Here is a 17593-nt window from a genome sequence, read left to right as displayed (position 1 = left end):
GGTGGAGGGGGGGGGGAGTTTGCACTGAACCTATCAGCTAGGATGTTTATTTTTTATTTTATTTTTATTTAACATTTGTTGACCGGGAATGTCCGACTAGGTTCCACAGATCCTGTTTTCAGCGGAGGCCCGGGGAGAAATGCTCCAGATGTTGACAATGTCTGTGGGTTCGGTGTATTTTTTGTCATTTTGGACTAATTCTGAACATATCTGGGAATTCACACCCAGGTTCCTAACATAACTAAAGAAAGCCTTGTGATTATCCTTAGTGTCCTGTGCAATTTTTCTCTCTAAGCTGGCCTTAGACGATTTTATGAGTGCCCTTAGTTTTTTGCTAATACTGATCAGAGATGCCTTCCCTTTTTGTGATTTTGCTCTATCATGTAGTAGCTTCCTCCTTCTATTGTATAGTTTGTTTATGGCTGGGGTCCACCAGACAGAACGTCTGCCTTTGGATGATTGGGTCTTGGTTTTATTTGGGATTGCATGATCCATGCATTCCTGAAGGTGTTCATAGAATGCATTTATAAAGGATTCTGCGGTCTGGGCCGTATTTTCCGCAGGCCCGGGGGCTTTGAAGGATTCCACCTCAGTTTTGAGGAGTGTGAAATTTGCTTTAGAGAAGTTTTTCACTGTGGTTTTCTGGGCAGGGTGTTGGGTCGGGATGTGAATATCCAGTGAGATCAGTTTATGGTCTGATCTTACCAGTGAGGGATACACTTCTGGTCTGGAGCATAGAGTCCCCATGTTGGTGATGATCAGGTCCAGTATGTTTTCCCCTCTTGTGGGAGTTGTAACAAGTTGTTCCATAGCATTTGAGTTTATGAATTCTAGGAACCTTTGGGCTAGGGTGTTGGAGCTAGAGTAATGCTCCCAGTCTATGTTTGGGTAGTTGAAGTCGCCCAATATAATGATGTTTGGAGAGACCTTCATATTTTCCAGTGTTCTCAGGAAGGCTGAGTTGGGTTCCTGAGTTTGGGAGGGTGGTCTGTAGCAGGCTCTAAACTGGAAGGCAGTTTTACCCTCTGTTAGTCGCACATGGATAGTCTCTGATGCTTTGTGCTTTGCCACCAACCTGGAGGTGTGGGTATCTTTGATGAATATCGATACTCCCCCTCCTTTTGTGGTTCGGTCCAAGTTTTGGGGCTGAAAAGCATGGTACGAGGTATAACCTGGTAGTGCTGGGGTGCTCTCGGGAGCCCTGAAACAGGTTTCTGTTACTGCACAGATATCGATGTTCTCCATGCTAAGGAGAATTTCAAGTGCGTGCATCTTGAGGTTTAGACTTCTGGCATTGAGTAGCATTACTCTTAGTTTCTTATCCCTTGTGATACCTATGGAGGTGGGTTTGTCTTTTGAGCCTTGCCTAAAAAGGCACTATGGGGGTAGCAAGAGCCTTTGCCAATATCCGAAAGCCCAGGGGTGACAGGTGCAAGCCGTCCCTAGCGAAGCATCGTGGCTTGTCGAGCATATCATCCCAGGCTGACAGGCATTGGATCCCTTTTGAATGACACCAGTACTTAAGCCAATTGTTGAAATTGATCATCTTGTCTTCATATTGTGGCATCATTCTTGGTGAGGGTAAGATGCTACTCAAGGTCAGGGTCATACCGGCCTGGGCTACATGCTCAGAGAGCTCCACTATGTCTCTTTTCATGTAGTCCAGGGAGGTACGTCTCAGGTCATTCACACCAGCATGGACAATGACTGAGTCATATTTGTACTTGCCTTGGAGTGACCTGAGTGCTTGTGTTATGTGGCGGATCCTAGCGCCCGACAGGCTGCTCGCCGTGACCTTCTCCGTGTTCAGCCTGGTGAGCGGGACGTCAGTGTGCCTGACGATAGAGTCACCTATTACAAGTGTATCAGGTGTGTTGTTTAGCCTGAAGGGCTGTGATTGTTCGACACACTGGCTTTGTGAGATATGTGTTGCATGTTTTTTGTTTTGGGGTAGCGGTTGCTTGGGTGTCTGCTTTGGAGGTCTCTGCTGCTTAGGCAGGTCTTTATTTAGATCCTCCGAGTATGTTTTTGTGTGATTATGTGTTTGGCTTGCTGCCGTGGTAGGTCTATGTGAGACTGGAATTGTAGTGAGTGTGGTTTCCTTCTCCTCCTGACTGGTTATGCCAGTACTGAGTTGAGAGAGCTTAGCCTCCAGTTTGGCTATATGGTTGCATCTCTCACATGTGTTGGAATTTGTTGGGAGGAGGAGAGGGTTGTCTGTGTACATGAGGCAGTTGTAACATTGCCTCAAGATTCCCAGGTTCACCAGCTGGACCGGAGAGGAGATTGACAACTGACCTTTGGACATGCTAGAATAATATTGGGAATTCCTTTATAATTGAAAACAAGGGCCAATGGGGAGTGAGGGTGTAGTGCTTTTAATTTTTAGTGCTGACTTATATAATTGCTTTAGTGAGCAAGTGCCAGGTAACTTAAGTGCAATGTGTTACAGGTAACTTAAATGCAAAAATGACAAACAGTAACTTTCTTTCAAGTGAAACAAGGAAATAAGTACAGTAAGCAATGCAGATATCACTAGGGATCCACAGAAGTGATAAGAAGCCGCGTTTTAGGTGGAATTAGTGTTCCAGGGAAATAACAAGCAAACAAACAACAAGCATACAAACAAAGCTAGATTCAGCAGGCCTGGTGTACCAATTTCAGTAAGAAACAGTTCAAATATGCAGGCACTATAAACCTTTAACCAGAAATTCCCAGCTCAGAAGGGCAGAGTCCAGCCTCTCCTCCCACAAGAGTGCAGACCATGAACCTTCTTAATGTAAAATAACTGGCCTGAAGCCCAAGTGCATAAAACAGAACTAATACACTTTAGGAATAACAGACACTGAGCTCTCAATCAGCAGTTCCCAACTTAGAAGGATGAAAGCTACCGGTCTAGCCACCACAGTGCATGCCACAAACCTTCCTAATGTAAAACAACTGGTCTGAAGCCCAAGTGCTTAATCCAAAAGACTTAGAATGATAACTATACTTTAATCAAGTTACTACCAAGCAGTAATAAATACAATTGAATACTTTAAAGAATGCCTGGATTAGTGCTCAAGTTACACAAACAAAGCTAGATTCAGCAGGCCTGGATCTAGTCTATGCTACAGCAAACAAGGTGTACCAATTTCAGTAAGAAGCAGTTCAGATGTGCATGCACTATAAGCCTTTAACCAGAAATTCCCAGCTCAGAAGGACAGAGTCCAGCCTCTCCTCTCGCAAGAGTGCAGACCACGAACCCTCTTAATGTAAAATAACTGGCCTGAAAGCCCAAGTGCTTAAACCAGAATTAATACACTTTTAGAATAACAGACACTGAGCCCTCAATCAGCAGTTCCCAACTTAGAAGGATGTAAGCTACCTGTTCTGCCACTACAGTGCAGACCACAAACCCTCTCAATGTAAAACAACTGGTCTGAAGCCCAAGTGTTGAAACTAAAAGGCTTAGAATGAGTTACACCAAGCAGTAATAAATACAATTGAGTACTTTTAAGATGACGCAAAAGCAAAATAAAGTAGGAAGAAACACAAGTACAGTAAAAGCAGATGATTTTTTTTTTTTTTTTTTCAGAAAAGTAGCAAAAGCAGTAGTAAATACAATTCTCATGCAGTGCAAGCTGGCACACTTGAATATGTAGCAATATTAGTCCACACACAGTTTGAAAAAATGTAATTAAATTAAAAAGGACTAAAAGCAAGTGCAGAAAGGGTTAATTAGGTAGAATGCGGTAAAGAGATGGGCCTGGGGGAGTGTCTTAGATCAAATCTACAGTGGGGCGGGCACTGAAAAAGCCACCAAATTTAAACTACAACCAAGAACTGGGAGGGGGTGGTGGAGAAAAACAGTTTCAACACAGATGTGAGGAATGTGCAAATTATAAAGCCAAAAAATATATACTGTTCTCTCTCTCTCTCTCTATATATATATATATATATATATATATATATATATATATGTAGATACAACAGATATCTAAACAAACAATTTAGCTCTATAATACAGAATAATGCAGAAAAGTATACTAGCCTGTGGCCCTGTGTGGTAAGGGGTGCTATGGCTAATGGCCTGTAATCCTGTTTGATAAGGGGAGCTGTAGTCTAATGCCCTATGACAGTCTATAACTATGTGCGATAAGGGGAGCAAATGGCTAACAGCCTATGACCATGTGTGATAAAAGGAGTTGAGGCCAAATGGGAGAGAAACTAGTTAAACTCATAATGAATAGGAAGAACCTGGGATAGAAAAAAAGATGTGACTGAAATGAGTAAGCTATGGAAAAAAGGGACAAGATGTAATAAAAAAAAATAGAAAAAGAAAAGAAACAAAGGGTAGGCAGAGATTGTCAATGAAGTATTTGTGATTAGTATCATTTTGTAGTTTGGGGTGAGAATGAGGGAAAATATGCACAGTGATCTGTTGCCTCAGAAAAGGTAGAAAATTTTGAAGTTATTAAAGTATATGGCATGCATCAGATGAACTAATGTTGTTATATGTAGGTAGAAAACAAACTTGTTAACAGATCTACTAGCAGACCTCTTTAACAGTTCCCTATAGAAGAGGGTGATTAGGGCTTAATGAGTTGCCCCACGGGGCCAGCCAGATTTCCTCAGGAGGAGGAACAAATGGGCATATTACACACTGGTAGAGTGGGACCACTGGGTCACTTGAATGGACAATAAAACTACTGTGTTCAGTTTTGGAAAACCGACAAAGAAAGAGACGTCAAACTAGTAAAAAAACAGAGATAAAGCACAAAGATGATTACACAGAATGCTTTACAAGAAAATTCTGGGTAGATTGAGGAAGCTTCCACTGGAAACTAAGAGAGAAAGAGGCATTATTTCAGTGCACAGGGTTTAAAACTAGACTTTTCATATGACTGACATGAAAAAATGAGAGAAGAGAGGTTGTCTTAAAGCTAAGAAGTAGAAACCTTACTCTTGGCATTGGGAAATATTTAATTGACTTGACTTGTAGATGGAATGAAGCCCAAAAGGGATAATGCACTGCAAGACCATGAAGTCTTTTAAAAAGGTTGAACTAGTGGAATAAAAGGAAGATAGTGATTGGCTTCTGCTGGGTTCCAGTTGTAGAATCCAGGCAGACATCAAAGTCTAGATTTCTTATTAAACAGCCTTCTTTTAGCAGTAATGGTGTTTGTGTGTCTATTTAGACAATAGGCAAACTGTACATCAGTACCCTGATTGGAGAACGAACGTTCTCCAGCAGGGTATTAATGTACAAGTAATGCCCAGTGAAAAACATGTCCGCCGCTTCACTGCAGCAGATCAAGCTGCTGTGGAGCTCAGACTGAGAAAACGGAATGGCCACCATTATTTTTTTCTCACTAAACAGTGTTTTTTCTGTTTAGTGAGTATAAAATATAAAAAAAGAATACAACAAAAATTAAAAAGTTTATGTGTGTGTTTATGTCTGTTGGTGAGTGTATGCGTGCATATCAGTGAATATGAGAGTGAGTGAGCCATTCTTTTACACTAGCTAAGCAGTGCTTTTGCTGTTTAGTGAGTGTAAAACAAAGAAAAAGAAAAAAATTAAAATAAAGTGTGTGTGTGAGAGTGTATGCATGTATGTGAGTAAGAGAGAGAGAGAGAGATTGATCGAGCAAAACAGGTGTGTTTTAAGTTTCTGTCTGCATGTGTGCGTGAATGCATGCATCATGCATGAAAGCAGAGAGACTGTGTGTGTGTGTGCGTGCATGCGTGCGTGTGTGTGTGTGTGTGTGTGTGTGTGTGTGTGTGTGTGTGTGTGTGTGTGTGTGTGCGTGTGTGTGTGTGTGTGTGTGTGTGTGTGTGTGCGTGTGTCTCTCTGTGTGTTGCGTGTCTGTGCGTGTGAGAGAAAGAGAAAGAGAGTGAGAGAGAAAGCGCGAGTGATGTTGGGTGAGTGAATATGTGTATGAAAGCAGAGGAGACTATGTGTGAGGGAGATCTCGAGAGACAGAGAACAGTCTTGTGTGAGTGAATTCATGAATGATAGTTGAGAAGACCGTGCGTGTGTGTGTGTGTGCGTGTGTGTGCGTGTGTGTGCGCATGTGTGTGTGTGTGCGTGTGTGTGTGTGTGTGTGTGTGTGTGTGCATATGTGTGCGTGTGTGTGTGCGTGTGTGTGCGCATGTGTGTGCGTGTGTGCGTGTGTGCGTGTGTGCGTGTGTGTGTGTGTGTGTGTGTGTGTGTGCGTGTGTGTGTGTGTGTGTGTGTGTGTGTGTGTGTGTTATATTCAGCAATGCTCTTATGCTTGTAAGTGCTATTTTCTTTCCTGTGACAAAAAGATAAACCCAGTATTTTTCATTCATTAGCTAAAGATCAATAGTCCAAAATATACAAATGTGCATCGCACCATTCAATTCTTTATCTTGCTTATTTTTTTTTACTGTTTGTTAATATTTATCATATCATATGTTTTAAAGCTCAGGAGCCTGCAGTCTGTAGTTTAAGTTTGAAAAATATACAGAGCAATGTTTTTTGGATCCCCCACACTCATGCTGTAAAACTCTCCAGGACAAAAGGGTCTGTTGTCCAGCCTTTGATGGACTTGGTACAATTGAGATATAGATCCTTATATAGTAGTTGGTAATCTGTTGTTTTGCTGAGTAATTACTTCTAATTGTAGTCTGGACATTGGGAAGAAAATACAATACTTAAACATAATTTAGTTAAGGGATGTCACGAAGCTAATGGCGAATCATTCTAATAACTCATATTTGTTTTGTGCATTTATATTATTTTATTATTGATTATGTTTAACTCATGTCCTCATTTGTTTTCTGTTTGTTAAATTAAAAACAAATAATCTACAAAATGAATTTGTTTCTACTTTTCATGATGGAAGAATAAATTTGGTTTTCATCATCAGAAACTGCCTGTATGCCCTTTCTTTTCTGTATGTGGCTTCCTGGTGACTTTGGGGTCTACACCAAAATTGGTTTTTTGGTCTTCCTGCTACTTCAATGAATCTGAGTTGATAAGTAATGACTGCATTATCAAAAAAAAAAAAAACTTTTGCCTCGTGGGTCAGCCAGAAATCACTAATGATACTTCTAAGTAAATAGATTGTTTCAAAACCGAGGCTAAAACTAAATGCTAAAAACATGTATTATAGTATCTTTCAACAAGCATGCTGTCCTATGTAACAATCACACTATCACATTAACAACTCTGTCTTGAAAAATTGATTCAGTAGTAATTCACCTGGGCCCTACGTAGACAACAAACTGTCATTTGATCACAATGAATCCACTGTTATAAGAAGGTCCTTTTTTACTTCACAGGTTGTCAGTAGGGGTATAGTGTCCAAGTCTGGGGAAGTGATCATTCGTATGCACAACTGTATTCAACATGTACTAGGCCAGTCACCCCCTTCAGTATACCCCCATCCCCAAGGACTTGACACAACTTGAATTACCACAATGTTTTTTCACTAAGAAAATCAAAGACCTAAATCATAAAAACTGCACTGGAAATCTGAAAGTCTTGGTATCATACAAAGTTATTGAAGATTAATCTCTGCCTCATATGCAAAGCCTCAACAGACCCTATCCTTTCAGAACTGCTATGCATCTGCAAATCCAGTGGTGACATAAACACCAGTTCATGAGATCTTAATCTCTTTTGCAACATAAATAGAATATGTTGTTGGGCTAGATATAACTATCACAGAGAAAATCACTTCTTATTAAATTCAAACATAATATGGACAAGTGTATTTCTAACCACAAATTCACTTGATACGGATAACATGTACAGTCAAGCCTGGCTCTTTGAGCTGAATTTTGTGCTTCATTGACATTGTTCTGCTATGTACTTAAACACTTAAAATAATATTGAAAAAAGTCTATACCAGCAGTTATACTTTATTACCAAGAGGGGCTTATCACTAGATAGTCAGAGTGGTTTTAGACTTGTACATGTCAGTATTATGGTATTCAATTTTTTGATAATATGAATGTATAAATAAATCAAAATAATGCAGTTAAGGCAACATTTTTTAATTATTCCTAGGTAGACAGCATTGTTAGCCATTCTCCACTACTGGGGGATTATAGAAACTTGGGTCTAGCAAACTCCAGATAAATTGGTTTATTTAGATTTTGATAGACAGCAAAACTAGGATTTTATCAAATACAGGCTTCCCATCATAACCATGGCCTCTAAAATAAATTCATCCACTCAACAGTCCATTTCCAGTCCCCACCCATACCCCGACAGAACACCACTGCACCACCCTCTCCATAGCCAGATGGCTACCAGTCTCCTACAAAGTTGAGATACTCCTAGGGTCTACTCTTTTCAAGCTACTGTAACCAGGTGCCTTCCTTCCACTTGCACACAAGACCATAATAAAACCACTCCCCTAACCTCCACAACCTCTCCTTCTTAACCCCCCTCACTCCAGAACCCCCAAATTAGATTGCACCAAACTGACGACTCTTTCTCCAGTCTTGCACCCAATCTCTGCCAGTCCCTCCCCCCTACTTATAACAAGTCTCCTATTCTCCAATTTTAGAACACAACTCAAAATATACCTCCAACAAAAACCTGACTGCACTTGCTTTTACACTGACACATCACCTATTTCCTCATCTACATCCCTTCTACTTTGATCTGCTGTTCTTATCTGCTGCTTCCCACCCATATTTATTACTAAAATTAATCCAGATTTGTTTTTTTTCTTTGGTAGAAATTATATTTATTCTTTGTTTTCTGTGTAATTCTCTGCCCTCTTTGATTACTGCATGATTATGGATTTTTTCTGATTTATTTTTTGTGGATTTCTTTACTCAGGCTGTGCTTTCAAAACTAACTGAATAAATACATAGTCAAAACCTTCTGCATCATCTACGTGTATGCTGTGAAGCTATACAACATGAGTCAGCATTCAGCCTTTTTTTATGCATGTTTGTTAACTATATGTGAATGTGTATTGGTACTTTATCAGTAGGCTATTACAAGTGACCTGACCTTGTTTTGTAAAGAAGACACAGTTCAGGGTGACAAATATATGTTGCAGAACAGCTACTGCCTTCTATAGCACTAGCTTTCGTTTGCTGACCTCATACTAAACACATCAAACAGTAGGTGCATACCTTTAATGCAGCCTCAGAATGTAGCGAGAAATATACTACTGTATCAAAACTACATAGCTGGATTTTTTTGAGGTTGGTAGTTCCTTAAAATATCTGAGGACTCACCTTAGTCTTGTAATGGTCAAGCAATGGTGGCCACAAAAATCACCCCCAGGAATGTACTAGCAGAGATAAAAAAAAAAATAGTTCTGCGCAGCGTAGGAGGCTATATGATATGCATATACAAACCTGCTGCAGAGTTGTATTTGTTTTTATACATTTATACAAAGGGTGTACCCTATCTTACCACAAACACTCTGAATACAGTTGCTTGAACATAAATGCAAGAAACTTAGTAACTTAAGTACAGCACAGCACAAAACGCATACATTCAAGTTATCACCGATTTTTTGCAAATGAGAACCTAATTACAGAAAAGTGTTTATGCGTCATCCCACATGTGGAGTATTTTGATTTCCACAATCCTTCTATCTATGTATTCTCATTCCATGGTCACTCACAGTAAGGGAAAGAGTAGCTGGAAACACGAGAACCTTCAAGCAAACATAAAAAAAGTTGTTCCATGTCATATAAATGTTTTGAAAGCAAATTTTTTTTTTCAATAGTTACCTTAAAGTCTGAAATATTTATTGTCGGAAAACTACAGGATTTTTTTTTCACTTACTTTTCTTTAGCAAATGTCTATCCAGATAAGATACACTTGGAAACTGGGTCACGGTGGTGACCTTACAGTGTCTGAATTCCTTTTATGAGCAGGGCATTTTAGCTAGATTTAAAGAAACTGCAAATGTGGATGCACTTAAAGCAGAAAAAGAAATTTCCAAAAATACACAAGCCCACTGAAAGTAAGTATGGTACTATCCAAGTAAGGTTTATCAGTGTAAGGAGAAATGGCTGAGTCAAACATCAAACAGTCTCACAAGCTAAAGATATTGATATAGGTCAGACCCAGAAAGAACATTTTTAATTAACTACAAAACCTAATAGATATGCAGTGATACTAGGAGTAGTGACTTAAATTTCTGAAAATTTACTGCAGAAGAAGTTGTTAAGTTGGCACAGCATGTGTGGCTAAGATTGTCAAAAATGTTGAAAGTATTAGATAAGGTTGGCTATTGGACCAGTTGAATTTTGCATGGCAGTTTTTAACTCAACTGATAAGTTAGCATGGTATGCAAAGCTTTAAAAAATGGAACACAAGCTCCTGTCTCAACTGTAAGAGAAACAGGCATCTCAACCTTTATTGGAAAACCTTTGCATTACAGCTGGAGAGGAAGGCTGTGTAATATTCCAATGTTTGGTTTAGAAAGAAGAATGCAGATTCCATCCAAGCCATACAACCATGGGCTCACTCAGTAACACTACAACCATGGGCTCCCTCCATAACACTTTACAGGGTGAGGGATCATGTAATTTTCATTGATCATGCATCTAGTTTGCAGATATGTCTTATGGATATGTAAAATATTTGCACAATACAACATTGCATCTGCTGCTTGTAGTCCTACAGAAGTGTGGGGTTAGTGTTGCATGCTTTAAGTTTCCAGTATCTATGCTATAGCAGTTTTTTTCCACTTTATTTGTATTACAAAGGTTCACTAAAGGTGGATATTGACTATACTTTACAAGATTTCTTGTTTCCGCTATTTGTGCTCTTCATAAACAGGATAACATGTTGCAGCTGATGCCAGGAAACTTTCCAGTCTGGGTACCTATATGTGATATCACTATTTTTTTGGAGGCATTGTTGCCCTTTCAGTTTCATCTGAGAATGACTTCCTATACATACTGTCAGCAATTCACTCCATGACAGTGTAAAACCCAGGATAAAAGTCAGCATCCTCAAATCTTAGGACATGATGATCTCCTGGAAAAGAGTGTAATACATTTTTTTCAGGTGGAGGAGATAAAAGCTGACTTAGTGGAGTTGTTGGACTACCTTACTGTCACGTTCACAGGTGATGGTGATGAGGTGGCATAGACTGATAAGTAGAGTGGCTCCGCGATAGTACCATTTTGTATGTACTTTCTCAGTCAGTGGTATGAACAGGGAAGCTGCATTCTCTGCCCCATATTATCATCATCATCCTCATCACCTACGGCCCTTGAGTAGTTACCAGTCTAATGAGGTCATTGCTGATAGGAGCAGAAATAAAGTAACTCTGCAAGTCTGCTGGCCTTAATTTTCAGGAAATGTGATGGAATTCAGCAACAGGGGAAAGATACAAATAATAATATCATTGGAAGGGAATAGAATATTCTGTTAATCTACATTATATTACTCACATCCTTTATAGAGCACAACAATATCAAGAATTACTTCAGGATATGAAAAATCAGTGAAGGAAAACTCCTTTGTGAGGTAAATACAAAAATACCAGCTGGAAAAATAAACTTCTCAAGTATAAATTAATATGTCCAATGATTCCCTGACATAAACAGTAAAAAATAAGTGTGGTGATAATATCTTAAATATCATGCTGTTAAGTCTAAGACCATTCGGCTCCACATTGCTTATAAAACTCCTTTGTAGTTAACACATGCTGTATTTTCATACTCAATTGAATCTTAGATACAAAACCAGCACCCATATTGTAAATACGTGTGTATAGTCAGTGTAAAAATGTAAATGCAGTCATACTTAATGCTTTGCCATTGTTTAGATTTTTTGCTTGTTTATATTTTTTGCTTGTTTAGATTTTTGCCTGGTACACTCTTGTTTTCATTTACTGCATCTGTAACTATCATTGTTTTTTTTTTTTTTTTGGTCTGTGTACTCTGTGCACTATTTCTGTTGAATATTACATCTAGTGGTCATTGTCTATAGCTTTAGTTGAATAGTTTTGTCTGTGTCATGCCTTTTGGATGGGATAATGACTGAAAATCATGCCTGGACCAGCTCACTTACCCAGTCAACAAATAAAACAATAAACACATAAGTACACAAATAAGAAATACACACTAGTTATGACACTGTCATCTTTAACCTAAGGGTACAGTCAAACTTATTTATAACTAAATCATTTTCATAGGCGTAATGGCAACTACAATGCAAGGAATGAAGGTAGACTGGGGTGATATCCTCAATGACCCAAATAAATTAGCCATTAATGAGTTCTATCACTTTACTAGCTGCTGCCTTCATGAAAACATACTGATAATTCATAAATATGCAGATAAGTTCAAGAAAAAGTATCTTACTGATATTTCAAAATTATTTATTTATTTATCCATTGTTGAACAAGTGGTGGTGCTGTGGTAGCGTTGTCGCCTCACAGTAAGACGTTGTCTTGTTTGATTCACAGCTAGAGCATCTTCTGTGTGGATACATGCATGAATGGGTGTACCTTCGTTGAAGGTTGTGCATCAGGGCCGGCAACTTGGCACGTAAAACTCTACTGCCAATCATTAGCGGACCGGAGTTCCGCTGTGGCGACCCCTAACTGGGAAAAGCCGAAAGACACAACAACAACAACAAGGTAGTCCTAGTAGGCTAGTAGCCTCTAGTCAGGGGACACCCAAGGTGCTATTAAATGCACTAGAAGAAATGTGGCCAGGACAGCTGGGAATTTTCCCTACTCTTTTCGAAAGGGTTCTTTTACAGCCACCTGAGCTATCACCAACTCAAGCAAATAAGTCCTCAGTTTAATGCCTCAACTAAAAGACAACACAGTCAGGAGTGCAGTGGCCCCCTAATATTTTGAATTTATAGCTAGTAATTGCTCTTGGTAATCAATACTGTTAATGTTATGTGTCTGTGTCTCTAGGTTATAAGGAATTATACACTGTATTTGTCTGGTTTGCGCTGATGACACCAGCAAGCAAAACCAGTTTGTAATGATGTGTTTGTTCAAGCCATACATGCTACATAACAGCTGATCTCTCATCTCAAATCTACCTTCACCATTTCTTCTCTTGATAACACCATTATTTAAGCCGACCAACATACAAAGCTTGACGGCATTATAACTGATGACCAATTGAAATCTGATATCCATATACAGCACTGTATCAAAAAGACAAATCAGAAACTCAGCTTACTTTACAGACATAAACAATACCTAGCCCCTGACTCCAAACAAACTGTAGCTCAGGCTTTTCTCCTTTCTTGTCTATTATACTCATCTCCTATCTTTACCCATATACAGTCTACCCTTTCAGCTAAACTCTGTCAAACTTATTACAACATTGCAAGATTTGCCAGCAACTAAACTTACAAATCACATCACTGCCTTGCTTAAAAACAACTTCACTGGCTGGATTTCCTCCAACACCTGCTTCTCTCCCAGTTGCAATTCACAAACTCTTTACTTTCCAAACCCTTAGCCTGCCCCTCTCTCTCCTCCCTAATATCCCTTTTCACCCCATCTCATACTCTCTGCAGCTCAGACCAGCACTTACTTGACACCCACAAACCCAACAAAAATATTGGCAAACTTCTTTACAAAAGCAGTGTGCCCCAGGCTTGGAACAAGCTCCCACCTAACATCCGAACCATTACCAGCACAAATCTCTTTAAATCCAAACACAAAAATTTCCTTCTAAATGCCAGCACCTGCCATTGCCACGATCCTATGTAACCCCCCATTACCCCCACTTATACCTCTTTGTTGTCTCTCATATTGCTACCTAAGCTGTCTTCATTGACTCTTTTCTAAAACTTATGACTCTCAATCCACTTCTTACAATGATTTCTTGTGCTCTGAACAAAGCAGCAATACCTAGTATATATTGTCTCTCACCTACATACATCTTCTTACATAATACTGAACTAGTAATAATGTGTAACCTCAATTGTGTATGCTCATTTGTTCTGCCTGTAATTACTATAGAACATTTTATATGCCTGTAATTTATTTTACTTTCTAGTCTGTTCCAAAATTTGTATTTCCTGTAACGTATATCACTTCTTCTGTAATGTTTTACAAATTGTATTGTACTGCATTGTAAGTTAGAGCTTTTCTCCTTGGATCTCCACTGAAAAATGGCCAATGGTTCAGCTGGACTAACCCAGTTAACAAATGACAAATAAATAAATAAATAAATAAATAAATAAATAAATAAATGTCTTGAGTGGTGGTTTGTAGTTGAGATGTTGTGTTTATGTACCGAGCACCTATGTTGGTTTGTGCACCAGTTTATGTTTAAAAGTATATATATATATATATATATATATATATATATCTATATATATATATATATACACATATACACACATATATATATATATATATATATATATATATATATATATATATATATATATATATATATAAAATCTTTCTATATATATTACTGCATTACTGTATATAATCTCTAATGATTGAAGTACTGCATTATATTTATGCTGTATGGTCATGCTTTATAGACACTGAATGTGGCTATTTTGAAATTAATCATTTTGAACGTACTAACACATCCACTGGCTTATAACAGTGCTCTGTTAGATTTCTAGTCTAGTTTGTACTCCCTGAAACTATACATAATCTATCCACCTGTCTATTTTAGGAGTTAACTCATTCCTGTCTGCATTACTGCCTTGACCTTTATTAGGAAGAGTACCGTCACGGAAACGTTCTCCTCCACTCCATTGCAGAGGGACCCAAGCAAAGTGAAGCAAAGAAAATCTCACCCACCCACTTTAAGGACTGAACCCAGCATCCAGGATCCAGGCTAAAGGGTGTTAAAGTACGTCATACTGATCTTTTTTACTTATCTATGTATCACCCCTCAGGTTCGGCTTACTCAGCTTCCTAGTACATCCTCCCTTAATCCCTACCACTCTCTATCCTGTTCTTTCATTCCATCTTCAACTACCAGTAATAATCACCTCTAAACCCTTTACTCCCAAGACTAATATTCATTTCTTTCTGTTCACTCTTCTCTGTGACCACTTCTTTGCCTACAATATCACTCTCTCATTAACCTAAATAGCATTTATACCTACACCACATCTACTATCCCTCCCCCTGCTTTCCTTGACTGTTCTCTGCCCCTCAGAAATAACTTCTAGGCTTTAAGTCAGCTGCATATTCTGTTTTATCTGCTACCATCCAGCATTATCTGTCTAATGTATCAAGTAAACAAAAGCTTGCCTGGCTGATTGTTTTTTCATCACATTAATATTTCCAGGGCCATCCCGCTTCACTCTGTGCTCACTTAACTCCTATACCCTACCCCATTCCTAGACACCCTCCAGATCAATTTGAGTTATAGTTACAAACCACAGCCCTGAATTACCACTCAGTACCTTCAACCAACCTAATTATCCTATCACACTTCACTACAACTTCAACCACACCTCATCCTCGCTCTAACTAATCTTATCACATACACTTACTGAAATACTCCTCTTACTCCATCTCCTCACCCTCATACAGGGAACAATGTTCCATAGCCTACATAATCACATACTAAAAACCCTATTCTATACAGTCGCAACCATCATACTGCTCCAGCTCTCAGCCCTCACCACTTACCACACTCAACTGCAAAACAACATCTCCTCTCCATGGCAAACTGCAGCTATTGGCTATCACATTGTACCACCAAACATTCACATAACTCCATGCCTCTTTAGATCCTCCCACACTGACTATCACCTACATAAAATATCATCTCTTAAATGCAAATCCGAGACCTCCCTAAAACATTGCATGACAATCTATAGGTTTAGCAAACTCTACTTACATATACTAAATAAACTAACATGCAGTGGCAACATACACCCCAACCCTTGTCCCAAAACTCTACCCAACCCAGAACCTGATCACCTTACTCCTCTTATCCATAGATACAAAGCCTCTCTCCTATTTCTTAACCTTAATTTGAGAAGTATCTTAAATAAAGCTCATGAGCTTCATACCCTATTAGCACTAAATAAACCTGAAATTGTATTGCTGGCAGAAACCTGGTTAAAACCAGAAATCAATAACAATGAAATAACAGAACCAGGTTATAACATCAGAGGCAGAGACATAAAAAGGCAAAAGGGGTGGGGGTTAGCACTACTATTCCAAAACCATGTAATCTTAGTACAACCCAATTATAGTATTCCAGACATACATAATGCAGACGTCATCCTTACAAGGGTAAAAGTGAACCCCAGCAAACACATAAATATTATAGGTTGCTACTGCCCACTAGATAACAACATTACTAGTATGGAAAACCTACTAGAATGGACCTCAAATTCCCTACCAGAGGAAAATATTTTGTTAGGAGATTTTAATATAGACTGGCACAACTGCTTTGGCCACAATCCATCTACCCCCATTAACCTCCATGGGTTTACCCAGCTTATCTCATCTCCTACTAGCACTGATAAAACAACCAAGCATCAGTCCATTCTGGAATGGATTCTTATATCTGATCCCTCACTTGCATCCCATGCAGGCTGTCTGCCCAACAGCCTTAGCAACCATCAACCTACAGTCTTTCTTAGAAATAGAATTCACCAAATTAACCAGACAACCTTTAGAGTAGTCATAAACAAAAAGAACTTTAAGCCAGATGACTTTATAAATGTCCTAAAATGTTGCAATTGGAAACAACTAACACAACTATCTCTAGGTGTGGCAGTACACTACTTTAACTCGACTTTCTTACAAATATTAAACCATCATGCACCCACCAGAACCATTAGAATAAAAGCAAAATATGCTCCCTGGCTAACTAAGCTAATTAAATACATTTTCAAAGACAGGGACATGGATACAGTTTCCCAAAACCAACCAACCCAATCAACAAAACAAAGCCACTCAGAACTCCATAATAAAGCCAAAAAAAACTCATTAAACTAGACAAAGTTAACTACTACCAAAACATCAAGGAAAAACATACTCACAACCCTCAAAAATTCTGGGCCACTATAAATTCTATACTTCAACCAGGTAAATCTGCTACCCCTTGAGTGATGACTCTTCTACATGTGATTTCCATAGAAGTCTCAACATTATTGTTAAATATTGTTTTTACTATGTACTGTATGAAATTATGTTCTAAAGATTCTTGTCTTTATTACTATGTGCTATCTTAGGACATTTACTATGTTATAACTTGATATCCATGGTCTAAGTGTTGTTGATTTCTTCCTGTTTGATTTATGTATTTTACCTGGAGCTTTTCTCCCCGGACCTCTGCTGAAAATGGACCTTTGTCTATTTGGACTTTCCAAGTAAACAAATGTAAAATCAAATAAAATAAAATAAATAAATATATATACAGCTTCACCAGATCTGGCAGAAAGACATAAAGGCAAGAATGATTTTACTGTTTATTATATAACATTTGATGGACGTCCTGCTTTTTTATGGGGAAACCATTTACCCCATTAAACTAAGAATTACCCAGCACATGTCAGACATCCAAAACAAGAATCTCTCCAAACCATTTGGCCGCAATAATATCAGGTGCAGAGGCCAGAACAAATTTATGTTTCATGCAATTGATCAAGTTAACAGTGGCCCTCTGAGAGGCAACACAGAAG

General features: G+C 38.7%; 1 protein-coding gene across 1 annotated transcript in view; it reads left to right on the top strand.

Annotated features, from left to right (window-relative positions):
• PRKCG (protein kinase C gamma) overlaps positions 1 to 17593 on the top strand; it is a 4166346-nt gene that overhangs the window by 1189546 nt on the left and 2959207 nt on the right. The window lies entirely within an intron of this gene.

This window comes from Protopterus annectens, chromosome 1.part1 (genome assembly GCF_019279795.1).
Source record: "Protopterus annectens isolate FY-2018-M chromosome 1.part1, PAN1.0, whole genome shotgun sequence".
Taxonomy (NCBI): Eukaryota; Metazoa; Chordata; order Ceratodontiformes; family Protopteridae; genus Protopterus; species Protopterus annectens.
This window is presented reverse-complemented; position numbering and strand designations above follow the sequence as displayed.